The sequence below is a fragment of the Lepus europaeus genome, chromosome 7 (assembly GCF_033115175.1).
Source record: "Lepus europaeus isolate LE1 chromosome 7, mLepTim1.pri, whole genome shotgun sequence".
Lineage (NCBI taxonomy): Eukaryota > Metazoa > Chordata > Mammalia > Lagomorpha > Leporidae > Lepus > Lepus europaeus.
The window spans coordinates 9939823-9945346 of record NC_084833.1 but is presented as its reverse complement, the minus strand read 5'-3'; positions in this window follow the sequence as shown (position 1 = coordinate 9945346).

Genomic DNA, 5524 nt, shown 5'->3' with positions numbered 1-5524 from the left:
GTTGCAGGAAATCTAAGGAAGATCTGGTCTGTGCTGGAGCCAAGCAAAGTGTACCCCGGAGTATAAGAGCCTGGGGGACAGGGAGGACAAAGAACCTCAAACAGTTCCGGCTTGAGCTTTTTTTTTTTCCCCCAAGGACGTTCCAGGAAAGCTTATCTTGCAACATTAGGCTCCAAGGGCACCAGCCAGGGCAAGCTGCAAGACTTCTGGGTCAGACTAGAACAGACAATGCATGCAGCGGTGCCTGGCTTGAGCAGGAAGGGCACCGCTTGCTAGGAAAGCCCTGGCCAGCTGCTTCTTGGAGAGGCAGTTCAGTTTAGAGAAGTCTACCTTCCCCCCATTGTCTCCTTTACTTGTCACAAGCAAAGAAAGCTGTGCTCTGTGCAACTCCCGCTCCGGGCTGCGCGTGAATAGAAACTCTCTGACTGCTGAACAAAAGCAACGAGGCCAGCACGGAAGCCCCTGCTGCCACTGCCAGGCTTAACGGTTGTTAGAGCTTCAGACGCCCCCAGGGCTGGGTGACACTAGAGGGAAGAAGGAGAAGTTTGGAAGGATGGAGTTACCTGCCCAAAGTCACGCTGCAGTGGTGGCAACACCAGGACACAGACCCAGGCCTGTCTTGACTGCAGAGTTCCTATTTTTCTCTCTATCCTCAGATTCTGGTTTTCTGCCCAGCACTCTCCATTCTTTGGAAGCAACATTTGCCTCTTCTGAAAACGGTCCCTCCCCTAGCTCCAACTGGCAGATTGATCTCAAGTGCTCTCCCTCCCCCACCCCGCACCCACTGCTGCCACCCCCAGGCCTGGGAACCTGATCCCAGGCAGGAGTGCCCAGTGCATTGGGCTCACACCTGCAGGGATTAGAAGGCTTCGCTTTCCAGTGCAGCAAAGCCAGCAGCTCCAAGGCTCAGCAGTTGTCAGCCATCCAGCCACCAGGAACCAGGGACAAGGCAGGTAGTGACCTCAAAGAGAACCAGAGGACAGAGCAGTCTGGCAGTGCCAGGTCCCTGCATCCAGATGTTCCTGAGGTCCTCTCCTTCCTCGCCTTTCCCATGGTCAGATTGTTTAGCTTTTCCCTGCATGTAGCCAGGGAACAAATTCCTCAGCCAGTTCGAGCTTTGCCACACACAGCCAGCAGAGCTCGGAGCCGAGTGCTCTTCCTTTCATCCAGAAAGCAGTCAGCCCCGTCCAGTGGGAAGAATGTGGACTTTGGAATGTGGTGCCTGGCGAGATATGAACAAAGCAATGCTTCATGGTATTAGGGGCTTATTAGGTGTCAGAGCGGGGGCTGGCATTGTGGCACAGAGGATTAAGCCTCCGCCCACGACACCAGCATCCCATATCAGAGCGCCAGCTTGAGTCCCAGCTGCTCTGCTTCCGATCCAACTCCCTGCTAATTAACGTGCCTGGAAAAATAGCAGATGGTGGCCCAAATGCTTGGGCCTCTGCCACCCATGTGGGAGACCTGGATGGAGTTCCAGGCTCCTGACTTTGGTCTTGCCCTGTCCCAGCCATTGTGACCATTTGGGGAGTGAACCAGCAGATGGAAGATCTCTCTTTTGTCACTCTGCCTTTCAAATAAGTAAACAGATTAATAAATAAATAAATATTTTAAAAAATGTCAGAAGGACTTGTACTAAGCCACTGAATAAGGGATAGGAGACTAGGTTCTTGTCTCAAACACCAGTAGTACACCAAGGCCTCTATTGTGTTGGGGGACAGAGGCCGTATATCTATCTGAGAAAGGAAAACAAAACAAAAATCCCTGTATTGGTTGGGGGCCGGCACTATGGCATAGTGGGTAGAGTCATTGCCTGCAGTGCCAGCATCCCATATGAGCACCTGTTGGAGTCCTGGCTAATCCACTTCCAATCTAGCTCCCTGCTGATGCACCGTGGAAGGCAGCAGAGGATGGCCCAAGTGCTTGGGCCCCTGCACATGTGGGAGACCCAGAAGAAGCTCCTGGCTCCTGGCTTCAGTCTGGCCCAGCCCCAGCTGTTGCGGCCATTTGGGGAATGAACCAGCAGATAGAAAATATTTCTTTCTCTCTTCCTCTCTCTCTCTCTGTAACCCTGACTTTCAAATAAATAATTTTTTTAAAAAAATCTTTATATTTTCATTTTTTCCAGTTATTTTCTAAGTCACAACAAAGAAGAACTAGAACTACCTTCTCCACCAGTCATGTTTTATGACTTTAACATTTTACAGCTGTATTTATTTTTTAGAGTGGATTCATTCATATGGCTCAACATTCAAAAATATAGAAAAAGGAGTACTGTGACCATCCTTCCTCCCATCCCAGCCTCTGACCCACTCCTCACCACCTCCCGGGCAGCCTGTGCAGCCAGTTCAGAGGATCTGTCCTGTGCAGGCCAACACTGGCTTTTGCTGCATGACAAGCCTCTTCAAAACTCAGTGGTTTAAAGCAATAAACGTTTTTATTTGCTGGAGTTTCTGTAGGCCAGCTAAGCAGTTCCAGACTTGGCTTGCTCAGCTGGGTCTAGACAGTCTAGGAGAGCCTGAGTCATGTGTCTGAAGTTGGCAGGCTTTTTGGACAGGGGTGGCAGGCAGGGGTCCTCACGTCATGGATATCAGCTGCAGGTGACTGACACCCAGCAGACTAGCCCAGGCCCACCTGACAATGGAAGAGTTTGAAGCAGTAGAAAGAGTTACACCCCATGTGTGAGTAGTTTCTTTTTCCTTTTTTTAAAGATTTAATTATTTATTTGAAAGAGTTACACACAGAGAGAAGGAGAGGCAGAGCCAGAGAGAGGTCTTTTATCTGCTGGTTCAGACCCCACTTGGCTGCAATGGCTGGAGCTGTGCCAATCCGAAGCCAGGAACCAGGAGCTTCTTCTGGATCTCCCACGCCGGTGCAGGGGCCCAAGGACTTGGGCCATCTTTCCAGGTCTTAGCAGAGAGCTAGATCAGAAGAGGAGCAACTGGGTCTCGAACCAGCACCCATATGGGATGCCAGCCCTGTAGGCGGCAGGTTAACCCACTATGCCACAGCGCCAGCCCCACGTGTAGTTTCAACCCTTTGTTTTCACCGTATCTGTTCATGAAACTGACCAGAGCAAATCCAATGGGCACTGCCAGATTCAAGGAGTAGTCAGACTCCATATTTTGATAAAAAGAGCTGTGACGTCACTTTGCCAAAGGGCACACGTATAGGGGTGACAAGTTTCTGGCATTTTGTGCAGTCTACCACCACATAAATTTGTGCATGAGTATGTGTGTATATGTGTATTTGTTTTCCTTTTTTTTATACAAGTGATGACATACGATTTTATTACTTTTTGTGGTTCCATAAACCTGTTTTACAAACCTTACTATCAGTGCAAAAATGTTTATATTTTAGGTGCTCATAACATATTATAGTCAAACAATCTAACAAGAGAGTAGTTCCTACCTGGTTTTTTTTTTTTTTTTTGAACAACGGGATAATAAAGAGGATGGACCTGAAATTTGTAGTAGAGAACCAGACAGAGTTGGCTTTAGTTTCTCTTTGTTCTTTTACCCAAGTTAACCCATCTGCTAACCAAGGACTCTTTAAAAAACAAACAAGATTTATTTGAAGGGGAGAGTGAGAGAGGGAGAGGCAGAAACAGAGGAAGATCTTCTATCAACTGGCTGACTCCCCAAATGGCTGCAAAGTCAGGAGCCCAGAACTCCATCTGGGTTTCCCACATGGATGGCAGAGCCCAAGCCCTTGGGCCATCTTCTGCTGCTTTCCCAGGTGTACCAACAGGGAGCTGGATTGGAAGTAGAGCAGCTGGGACTCAAATAAGCACTGTGATATGAGATGCCAGTATTGCAGGTGGTAGCTTAGTCCATTGAGCCACAATGCTGGCCCCAAGGACCTTTCTGTCATTCTCTAAGTCTGGTACATGGCTTTCCACAGGGGTACCCTCCTGTAGCCACGTAATCCAAGTACTTTTTGGTCAAAGTCTCCATTTAGAGATGACTCCATCTTTAGTGAAAGCTCCTTTTCTTTTCTTTTTTTTTTTTTAAAAAGATGTATTTATTTGAAAGTCAGAGCTATGCAGAGAGAGGAGAGGCAGAGAGAGAGAGGTCTTCCATCTGATGGTTCACTCTCCAACCGGCCGCAACAGCCAGAGCCGCGCAATCCGAAGCCAGGAGCCAGAAGCTTCTTCCGGGTCTTCCCACACAGGTGCAAGGGCCCAAGGAGTTGGGCCATCTTCTACTGCTTTCCCAGGCCATAGCAGAGAGCTGGATCGGAAGTGGAGCAGCTGGGGCTCAAACTGGTACCCATATGGGATGCTGGCACTTCAGGCCAGGGCTTTAACCCACTGCGCCACAGCACCAGCCCCTAAAGCTCCTTTCTTAATTATCCTTTATTGAAGAGGGGACTTACTGGGGTATAGCTCAGGGGCAGAGCATTTGACTGCAAAGAGGGGACTTCCAGGACTTTCTTCCTCTGGGTCTCAGTGTCACTTTTCAGTAAGGGCTTCCCACCCTATCTGGATTGCTGGCTGCCCACTCCCTCTCCTGTTTTATTCTTCTCCATGGCACAATTGCCATCTGAAATTCTCTATAGACATCCTGAGTATCCGTGGGGAACTGGTTCTAGGACCTCCGTGGACACCAAAATCCACAAACGCTCCTTTATGTAAAATGAGAGTATTTTTATGTAACCAATGCACGAAGTCCTGTACACTTTGAACCATTTCTAGGTAACTTTACCTAATATCAATGCCATGCAAACAGTTTGCTATACTGTATTGTTTAGAGAATAAGCACAAGAAAAAAAAATCTGTATGCATTCAGCAGAGATGTGATTTTTTTTTCCCAAATATTTTTGATCCCTGGTTAGTTGAGTCTGCAGTGCAGAACCTGCAGGTTCTGGGTGTGCATGTAGTCATTTGTTTATTCACTGTCCGTCTCTGCCAACTAGAGTGTGCACCGTAAGAGGTCGGAGGCTCTCTTGTTTACTCCTCTGTCGCTGGCACCTAGAACAGTTACAGGCACATCAGAGACCTTTGTTGAATGAATATAATGAACATCTCCACACAAGTCAGTGTCCTTTCTAAGCCCCAGTGACCTCATGTTTAAGACAGGGATTCTACTTCCTTCTTCCCTGGGTTTCCATGACAAGTAATAGAGTGGTGCATGTCCAGTACATCATATAAAGGGGCGCACACAGACCTTTGCCTCTGCTTAAGGGGCACTCACAGTCTCCATCTACGGGGGACATAAATGTTCATAACAGGAAGTAGACCTCTCGGGACATTTGAATTTGATGTAGAAGCAGACAGCCTTTTAGAAGCTCAGTCTACACTCCCTTGCTAAGGAGCACACTGCACCCGTGTTCTGTCGTTCACCACTCCTGATCGTTCACTCAAATGAGGAAAAAGTGGGGGGGCATTTGGTGTAGCAGTGAAGGTGACTCTTGGGACACCTGACAGTTGGGCCTCCCACATACCAAGTCAGAGTGTCTGGGTTAGAGTCCCTAGCTGGCTCTGCATTCCAGCTTCCTGGTAAATGTGCACTTAGGAGGAAGC